Genomic DNA, 11,231 nt, shown 5'->3' with positions numbered 1-11,231 from the left:
CTATAATGGGAGTGGGACTGGTGGCTTTATAAGAAGAGTAAGTGAGATCAGAGCACTCTCAGCCCCTCGCCATGTGATGCCCTGTGCAGCCTTGGAACTCTGCAGAGAGTCCTTAACAACAATAAGACCCTCATCAGATGTGGCCCCTTGACTTTGAATTTCTCAGCCTTCGTAACTGTAAGAAATAAATTTATTTTATTTATAAATTATCCAGTTTCTGTTATTTTATTATAAGCAACAGAAAACAGCCTAAGACACAGGCAAAATTAATTTGTGGAGATAAAAATTAGATAAGTGGTTACCTCTGGCAGGAGTCAGATGTATTGACTGTTGCAGGAAGGAGGAGATGGGGAAAGGAGTGTGATCGAGTCTTAGGGTGCTGGAATTGTTCTTTATTTTCATCTAGGTGCTGGTTCCATGTTTGTATACATAGATTAAAATTCATCGAGCTGTGCAATTAAGATAAGTGCACTCTACTGTGTATATGTTGACCTCAGTAAAAAAGTAAAAAGCTAATAATAATAATCTTTCAATCTTGGATCAAAACAGATTGGATATGTGACTGCCTGACATTATTCCTGGCACATAATAAATGGTGATTAATAAATATTCATGCCAGGTGTGGCAGCTTAAACCTGTAATCCTAGCACTTTGGGAGGCCAAGGTGGGCAGATCACTTGAGGCCAGGAGTTCGAGACCAGCCTGGCCAAAATGGCAAAACCCCATCTCTACTACAAATACAAAGATTAGCCAGGTGTGGTGACGTACACCTGTAATCCCAGCTACTAGGGAGGCTGAGGCACGAGAATCACTTGAACCCAAGAGGCGGAGGTTGCAGTGAGACAAGATGGTGCCAGTGCACCCCAGCTGGGCAACAAAGCAAGACTCTGTCTTAAATAAATAAATAAATGTTCATTTATCTCCATTGCTTTCATTTCCAAGGAAAATGTTTGGCAAAATGTTAACATTACAAACATGGGGTTTAAATATTCACTCTTCTTTTGGCCTGTGAAGATTAGGTCACTTTTTCTTCTCTGAAAATTGATGCACCATGGAGTATAGGGAGGAGCGCAGAGTGGGCTTTATACATCCTATCAGAGTGGGCTCTTTACATATCCTATCAGAGTGGGCTCTTTATACATCCTATCAGAGTGGGCTCTTTACATATCCTATCAGAGTGGGCTCTTTATACATCCTATCAGAGTGGGCTCTTTATACATCCTATCAGAGTGGGCTCTTTACACATCCTATCAGAGTGGGCTCTTTACACATCCTATCAGAGTGGGCTCTTTACACATCCTATCAGAGTGGGCTCTTTACACATCCTATCAGAGTGGGCTCTTTATACATCCTATCAGAGTGGGCTCTTTATACATCCTATCACCGTGGGCTCTTTACACATCCTATCAGAGTGGGCTCTTTACACATCTTATCAGAGTGGGCTCTTTATACATCCTATCACAGTGGGCTCTTTACACATCCTACCAGAGTGGGCTCTTTATACATCCTATCAGAGTGGGCTCTTTATACATCCTATCACAGTGGGCTCTTTACACATCCTATCAGAGTGGGCTCTTTATACATCTTATCAGAGTGGGCTCTTTATACATCCTATCACAGTGGGCTCTTTACACATCCTATCAGAGTGGGCTCTTTATACATCCTATCAGAGTGGGCTCTTTATACATCCTATCAGAGTGAGCTCTTTACACATCTGATCAGTGTGGGCTCTTTATACATCCTATCAGAGTGGGCTCTTTACACATCCTATCAGAGTGGGCTCTTTACACATCCTATCAGAGTGGGCTCTTTACACATCCTATCAGAGTAGCTCTTTATACATCCTATCAGAGTGGGCTCTTTACACATCCTATCAGAGTGGGCTCTTTATACATCTTATCAGAGTGGGCTCTTTATACATCCTATCACAGTGGGCTCTTTACACATCCTATCAGAGTGGGCTCTTTATACATCCTATCAGAGTGGGCTCTTTATACATCCTATCAGAGTGAGCTCTTTACACATCTGATCGGTGTGGGCTCTTTATACATCCTATCAGAGTGGGCTCTTTACACATCCTATCAGAGTGGGCTCTTTACACATCCTATCAGAGTGGGCTCTTTACACATCCTATCAGAGTAGCTCTTTATACATCCTATCAGAGTGGGCTCTTTACACATCCTATCAGAGTGGGCTCTTTATACGTCTTATCAGAGTGGGCTCTTTATACATCCTATCAGTGTGGGCTCTTTATACATCCTATCAGAGTGGGCTCTTTATACACCCTATCAGAGTGAGCTCTTTACACATCCAGTCAGAGTGGGCTCTTTATACATCCTATCAGAGTGGGCTCTTTACACATCCTATCAGAGTGGGCTCTTTACACATCCTATCAGAGTGGGCTCTTTACACATCCTATCAGAGTAGCTCTTTATACATCCTATCAGAGTGGGCTCTTTATACATCCTATCAGAGTGAGCTCTTTACACATCCTATCAGAGTGGGCTCTTTACACATCCTATCAGAGTGGGCTCTTTACACATCCTATCAGAGTAGCTCTTTATACATCCTATCAGAGTGGGCTCTTTATACATCCTATCAGAGTGAGCTCTTTATACATCCTATCAGAGTGGGCTCTTTACACATCCTATCAGAGTAGCCCTTTATACATCCTATCAGAGTGGGCTCTTTACACATCCTATCAGAGTGGGCTCTTTACACATCCTATCAGAGTAGCTCTTTATACATTCTATCAGAGTAGCTCTTTACACATCCTATCAGAGTAGCTCTTTATACATCCTATCGGAGTAGCTCTTTACACAACCTATCAGAGTGGGCTCTTTACACATCCTATCAGAGTAGCTCTTTACACATCCTATCAGAGTGGGCTCTTTACACATCCTATCAGAGTAGCTCTTTATACATCCTATCAGAGTGGGCTCTTTATACATCCTATCAGAGTGGGCTCTTTACACATCCTATCTTGTCTTACCTGAGTGGATCCCAGCACATATTGTCAGGAGGACATTGGACTTATGTGGAATCTCAAAGGTTTTGCGCACTGGTACTAGGTCCAGGGCCATGTTTGCTATTTCCCTAGCATGGAGGATCCCTTTGGACTTGGGCACCCCAGATGCCACCATATTTGAAAATACATGAAAAAATGGCACACTTGAATGAACTAAAGCAGACTGTAATTTTTTTAAGGCTGCTGGCAAGGGTTTTCTATCCAAAACCTTTACCTGTACCTTCCCTTGCAGCTTGGAAAGTTTATTTAGGGCAGAGGGTTTGAAAAACATTTCAAGGAATGGGTCTTTAAGAGCAAAAGTCACTACAAGGTTGGGTGCTCTGGACATGAACTGATCCAATAAATGTTTCTGGTCCATGAAGTAAACAGACTGCCTCTTGACAACTATTAGTCAGTGCTTCTTCCTTCTTATGTTCAAGCAGCATTGATTTCCTTGTCTTTCTGACATAGCCTTGTTCTTAATACTCAGTCTCAAGACAAACAAGAGAAACAGTTTGGGAGCAGCCAGCGATGTTTGAGTCAATTTCTTATAGTTCTTTCATACTGAGAATAGGAACTCTGGGTCAAAGCTATTGAGGGCCACAAGAAATAATGAAATGATGTCCTGAAAGTTAATTATTTGACTTCCACGAGATGATTTAGTGCAATGAGAGAAATACTTATGAAATAGCAGTCCAATAGCATGCAAGAGTCAAAAGGCTTCCAGGGATATGGAAAATTCATAAAGATCGAGTCCTGGGCTCAATGCTCCAAGCTATGAACAAAATGGATTTCCTAGCTCAAAGTTGAATGATGTGTCTTGAAAAAGCTGGCCTTCTTTAGAGATGCATGACAAAAATCTTAGAAACTTGAAACTGTAATTTGTAAGAGGTTCTCCAGAGTGGGATACAGAGAGTTAGAGGTTTCTGCAAGAGATGAGACTAGAAAGTTAGAGCAGAAAAGGTTAATAGAGCAGTATCAGCAGGATCAGAACACTGCTGAATCATAGTGTGCATTGGTACAATAAAGAATAAGAACTTAGACACTAACCTTGAACGTATGAATGATGGAATAGCTGATCGGGAGTTTAATTGAAATTGTGATGCTGAATGATATCTTCAAACTTTTCTGACACTGTTGCTTAAATGAGTGGGTAGACACTCCCTGTTCAGCACACCTCACCTATTTCTGCCTGGATGCTGAAGGTGCTGCTTCCAGACACCATTCAGCAGACACATATGCATGTGCACACACACAAACACACATACACGGTTGTCATGACAATTGAGGCATGGACATTGAGGCCATGTCTGAATGGAGCCAGTAATTCAGACACCTTGGTAAAGGTGTTTTGTTTTGGGAGTGAGGGAACTTGTTTGTCTACCTAGCAGTAGCAAAAACCCATCTTTCTACCCTGCAGACAGCGGTCCTTCCTAACTAAGTGCTCAATCCTGGGATCTTGGGATACTAAAACAAGGCATCATTATTTCTCAAAAGAGCTCTCTGGATGAGATTTACCCAACTTTTATAGGTTCTAACCCACAAGGGGTCACAGTAAAAATAACTGCCAAGCCAGTCTCACTCAGTGCATTGGTTCCAGGGAAACATTTTTTGACCTCTTGGGGACCACTTATGTTAACCCACCACTTGTTGTTTTCATTTGCAAACATTATGAAGGTCAATTTGAATTTGATTGTTTTAGGATCTAATGATTCACTTAGATAGTGACATATCTAAATTAAAGCCCAAATCATCAGAAAGAATAAGATACACCCAACAAAGATGCCTAATTTACAATCATGAAGAAACAGTTCAGTTCATGTCAAGAGATTTATCGAATGCCTTACACACAAGGAAAATTATCATCAATAATAAGCATTTTCTAAGCAATTACTTTGGGTGGACACATAGGTTCAGAGAGATATAAGGCTCAGGGAAGTCTACGAATACCAGCCACATTGCAAAGCCACACAAGGCATACACCAACTAGTTAGAAAAGTGGGTGATTAGAAAAGCTTTGGGCAAAGTTTCTAGGGGTAAGACTTAAGCTGAGCCTCATGGAATGCAAAGTGCTTCTGCATTTTAGAAGTAAAGGGAGAAATATTAAAGGTGAAAAAAAAAACTGCATGGTAAGGGACTGTTTGAGCATTACCTTGTTTGGCAGGAGATGGCCTGCAGAAGAGCAATGGGAAATAAGGCTGTGTAGTAAACAATTAACCTTACCCAAAAAGAAGTCTGGCTTTTACCCTAAGGTACTGGGAGTTGGCTCCTAGGCCCCTAGAATGCCCTGCCTGAGTCTTTGTTGCTGGGGAGCTTTGGCTACTAACAGCCTACCAATGTGATTTGTGATTGTGGCCTTAGGGCCACACAGTGTCATTTATGACCTCTGGAGGAACAACTAAAGATATTAGCTTGATCTCCAGTCTCCAGAAGTGGCTGGAAACTCAAGGTCAGCCACTCAGGCAGGATGAGATCAGGCCCCAGTAAATCTCTGAACACCAAAGGCTGAGGTGATCTTTCATGGTTGGCAACACTTTGTGTGTCTCATTGCACGTGGTGACCAGGAGGAAGCAGTGTTGTCCATGACCTGACAGGGAGAAAATGACTGGCAGCTGGCACTAGACCCTGCCTGGATTCTGCCCCATGTGTCTCCTCTCTAAGCTGAATTTAATTTGTATCTTTTTACTGTAATAAAACTACAATAAGAAGTATAGCACTTTCTTGAGTTCTGTGAGTCATTCTAGTAAATTATTGAACTTGAGGGTGGTTGTGGGAGTCCCCAAATTTGTAGCCAGCTGGTCTGAAATAAGGATGATCCTGGGCATTACCAAATTTGCAGCTGATGTCAGAAGTGAGGGAAGTCATGTGAGGACTGTTCCCTCAAACTGTACAGTTGTCTTAACTCATTGCAAAGGCTGTAGAAGTTAGTCATGTGGGGCATTGAATGCAAGCCTGGAGAGTCTGGATATGATGCCATAGGCAGTTATGTTCTTGAGCAAGAGAACAAGACAAGCTTCATCTCATAATAGTGTAAGAGACAGGATGCTTAGAGGACTGTGTTTTGTCCAGATGTGGGAAGATGAAGATCTGAACCAGCCCTGAGGCAGAAAAGGAAAGGCCGTGTGAATAATAACACTGACTGAGCATATGCCATGCCAGGCATCCTAAGCGCTCCATGTGCTTTCAATCCTCAAAACAATCTTATATGGCAGGCAACATTCTCCTCTCCATTTTACAGACCAAAAAACTGAAGCCCAGAGAGACTAACTAATTTGCCCAAAATCATCCAGCAGGAAGTGGCACAGCTGAGATTTGAACCCAGCTGGAATCTGACTCATAACCATTATCTCACCCAAGCGCTACCACATGGAAGACACTGTGGTAAAAGGATCAACAGGATTTGCTGACCGGCCATCTGGATACAAGATGAAAAAGCCAGGAAGAGGACAGGACAACTCTAGGGTTTTCCATATTGATAAACAGAAATTGCAGATGTTCCTATAGCCCAAATTTCCTATTTCACCTTGAGCAAAAAGGACATGAGCTAAGGAGATCTAAGTCATGGGCGGCTCAAATTTGCCAACTAACAAAGGGAACCTAGCTAAGTCTTTTAACTTTCCTGGGCCTAAGGTTCCTCTTCAGTTGGAGTAAATCTCTAAATTCCCTACCGGCCACAAGAAGCAAAGTAGTAAGTGATCAGTAGCATGTGCTCTTAAATCAGACAGGTTTAAGACCTGACTCTGCATTTATTAGCTACGTGACCTTGGACAAGTAACTGAGTCTTGGCATTCCCATCTGGGAAATGGGGATTATAATAATATCTGGGTTATAGAAATGTTGTGAAGATATATACCATGATCAAATAATCTATGTCAAGCCCTTAGCACAATGCCTGACATATGACTAAGTATTTGATACACGACGGTTTTATTGTTAGTTTTCATGCAATGAGATAACATAGAACTTAGCCCCAAAACCACCATTCCAGATAATTCCATTGGCCAAACTCAGAGGTGAATAATTAATTTTTTAATCATTATTAATAAAGACATGAGAAAAGCTTACCATGTTTTAACTACCCTTGATGCAAGTATACAGTTATGTTATTCTACTGTGTGAGTCATTATTGTCCAGTGCTGTGATGATACACACCATAAGCATAAAAGTTCACATGATGCATGATAAAATTGTGCAACAATAAAACACACAACATTAAAGGATGAAGATTCAGCATCACTTCAGATTTCGACCAAAACACAAGTTAATCAGCACTTCCATAAAGCATAACAAAGCAGAAAGTTAGTTACAATCAAGTCCTAAATGCCTAAGTACTTAATCTATTTTTCATCAACTCCAAGCAAAATTTACTTCAAATTTAGCCAAAAGATTATTTCAATTTTCTTTTTTTTTTCCTTCAGCAGTGGCCATCAGAGATAGTCTTATGACCCTCACCCACATTTCTGTATAATGAGCTTACTTTGGAGAATAAAGGGAAATCCTTTAAATCTGAGGGTTATTGAAAATCAAAATCCCTGCTTACTATGTAGTTAGCGCCCTGTATTTACCCATTAATTGTTAGATATATTAAAAGTTATTATCTTTGCTGGGAGCAGGTTTGGGTCTAAATACCTGTTCAATGGTTCTGAATTAGAGGCAAGGGGAAGAAAAGCCCAGAGATAATAGTAAAATTCAAAGTAAATGTGGTTTAATTACATTGTCACGTATGATAGCAACTTTAATTTCATGATGCAGTGTTTTATGGTAATGAAAAGAAACACAAGGAATTGTAGGAACACAACAGTTTCATTAACATTAACCTCATAATGCAGTATTTTTCAGTAATGAATGGAAAGAAAAGGAACTGTGTGGGTTGCAGTGACTCACTGCAGCAACTTCACCAGCAGCAGGTGGAGTAATGAAGGTGATGGGAGAAGGATGTCTCCTCCTCAACATGGCTATTGGTCTCAGTCCTTCTATGTGTTACTAGACTGTACCCTGAAGGTAAAGATCCTATCTATCACATTCAGCTTCATGCCCTTTAGAGCTCCAATGCTAACACAGTGCCTGGCACATACAGGTTTCTCAATTACTGTGCATTGAAAAAATGAATCTTAAATACTTCCTAAATCTATTTTCAGTTTGCCTGATGGCTAACAAAACATTTCGTTGTTCCCTTCTCAAATTATACAATTAAAAATGAAATTACAGTCGGTAATCATTATTGATATTATAATTTTATCTAAATATTTGTTCTGTGTGTCTTTCAAAATTCACCGCCTTTCCTCACTGGCCATGAGGAAAGGAAAATACCTATGTCAGTAAAAGGTTGGAGATCATTGAGCTAAGTGCCGGAAAGTCTGACCACAAAAATAAAAATATAAAACCAGTTTGTTTCCCTTATTATTGAAAAGGATGGCTCTCAAATCAAAGCAGTAGACATTTCCTCGGGGCCAACAATGAGAAAAGCCATAGGCACAATTGAGACTACTAAGAAGATTTGCTTTCTAGGAGCTTACAACTTAAGAAAGTTAGAATGTTTATATAAATGGTTACTTTCCATTAATTCCAAGCTTTGTCTCCACTAAAAATTAATATTATTCCATGTCTAAGGGAATACCCACCCATACATCAAGTCACTCACAAGCATTTCCTATCGTCTCCATGTTGTAGACACCATAATGGTCTATAATTTTTCCCAAAGGTGGTATAGAGCTTGTCCAGGAAGTCCACTACCTGATACAGTGTGCTGGTGTGGAAAGTTGAGGGAAGCTTACTATGTCACTGGAATGGAGCAAGGAGGTAGAAAAAAGTAAAATCAGGCAAAATAATTGGCAAGACCTAATTAAGCAATGGTACTTCTTGTTTGGCACAATTTTTTAAAGCTCTCAGAAATCTGAGCCAGGCAGACCAGAAAGTCATAAGTCAGTTAATTGCTTTAGAAAATATCCTTAGTTGTTTGTAACTTGTTTGGTTGGGATTTTGTTTGGGTTTGCTTTTGGTGTTTGGGTGTTGGTTTTGTTTGGGTTTTGCTTAGCTTCATTTTAGACACTGTTGGCATATTCAAAGCTAGGGAAGCTGGCTGCATGAGAGCTCTATCCGCTAACATCTGGACTCCCCCTGTTTCTGTTGATCAAGTGAGTGGATTTATATAACAAGAGATTTACATGGATTGAGACAGCTGTGCAAACTCATTTAGAGAAGTCCCAGGTTGAGGTTAATTTGCTTCCCAGTTATCCTGATTCCTACCTGCATTCTAGTTTTTGTTGGTTTGTTTGTTTGTTTTTGTTTGTTTTGGTTTTTTTTTTTTTTTTTTTGAGACAGTGTCTCTCTCTGTCATCCAGGCTAGAGTGCAGTGGCTCAATTGTAGCTCACCGTGACCTTGAACTCCTGGGCTCAAGTGATATTCCCACCTCAGCCTCTTGAGTAGATAGGACTACAGGCACTTGCCACCCATGCCCATCTAATGTTCTGTATTTTTTGTAGAGACAGGTTCACTCTGTTTCAAGTGATCCTCCCACCACAGCCTTCTAGATCTTTTATTTTTTGGTTGTTAATGATGCTTTCATATCTTCAGATAGATTTCTCTGAGGTTATACTAGCCTCTGCTGGAGAGAGGGTCTTTTGTCTTTTTCCTCCCAGGAAGGAGTCTCTATCAGTGACATGACATGGCTTTAAACTCTAAAGAGCTGGTCTTTAAGCTCTATGCCTCAGTTTATCGATCTGTAAAACACGGAAGCTCTCTTAAACCCCAGTCAGAAACTGACTGCTTTGAGTAACTGCAGTAAACTGCAAATCATTTGCAAGGCTTCCACCTCACAGCTTACAACTTCAATTTATGGGTTTTTCTCAGAAATTTCTAAACTTTCCCCCAGGCAAGGCAACCCTGGTTCTGCCTCATCATAGATGGGGTCATTGTATGTTTTGTTATGGCAGGGAAGAACTATATGGCTTATTTACTTCAGATTAAAAAAAAAAATCCCTGAAATGAAGTATAAGCATTCTAAAGCAATTTCCTGCTGTTTTTGCTAAGCTGCATGCCTTTTTAGCTCTAAGAAATTGATTTAAGTTAAAAAAAAAATAATAAGGTGGTGGGGTGGAGGGACTTAACCAAATCACACTAACGTATTTTATTAACAACATGCCTAAGTGGTGAGCTTGCTGCCACTTGATTCAAATGCCTGCATTTTCTTCTTTTGCAGATATTATTTACTCTCCACCTACTGCCAGTCACGCACAAATTGTATAACACTGTAGATTGCTCCAACTCTCTGCCTTTTAAGCTGAAATCCTAATGCCAGTCATGTTAATTTACCTGAAAAGATGGACACACTCAGGTATCTCTGAGCCAGGCAGGTTGGCCTTGTCTTAGGTCATCAACAACTTGTTTCAGTAGCGTGCCTATTTTTAGGTATGAATCCGAACAGTTAATTACCCTTGAGGAAAAGGACACACGAGGGCCCATTGTCATGCCTGCAGCAACATTTTTTACCATTGGCACTCTCGATTGTTCTGTCCTCCATACACAGTAAGTAGGGTATGGTTTATATACTGTTTGCTGACCCACAGTGGATTTGTACCAAGTCAAGTGTATTCCCTAACCCAGTCTTCCCTGGGGCCACTGTTGAGATGGGGTCAGTGGTGCTGCTAGGAGTGGAGAGAGAGGAGAGTCAGTTGGAGGAATGGAAGCTCTGCCTGCGACCTCATTAGGATCGACCTTTACTCATCTAGCACTTTGGTCATTGAGATTGATGCCTCCCCTAACTTAAAATACTTATTATGGGAACCAGGACCTCTCAGGGTGTGTTAAGCAGGCCCAGCTTCTACCCTGCAGTGATTTGCAATTTCCTTGTTGCAAATCGGTGGCAGCATTGTTAGTTCAGAGAGCTGGGCTTTGCCCTTTTGGGAGGTTGTGGGGCTTTTTGCTCCCAAGAGGTGGCTATTACCTTCCTCATGGGGAGTTTTTTTCTAAACAGGAAGTGGTGCATGAGCAATTTTACCATGTCCTCCTCTAGTCTTGGGGATTAAAAATCTTAAGTTATTTGAATCGTTAGGCGGTCGGGAGAAAAAAATCAACTAAGATCGCCATTCTGTCTACGGGATGAAAGCAATCAGAGTGATTTACTGGGCACATTTAGCACTCATTTCCCTTGCAGGAAGCTTGGGATTCCCTGAAGGGATAAAGGATGAATATTTATTGGAGCCTAATAATGGTAGAAAAACCTGA

Source organism: Pongo pygmaeus, chromosome 13 (assembly GCF_028885625.2).
Source record: "Pongo pygmaeus isolate AG05252 chromosome 13, NHGRI_mPonPyg2-v2.0_pri, whole genome shotgun sequence".
NCBI classification, from domain to species: domain Eukaryota; kingdom Metazoa; phylum Chordata; class Mammalia; order Primates; family Hominidae; genus Pongo; species Pongo pygmaeus.
This window is presented reverse-complemented; position numbering follows the sequence as displayed.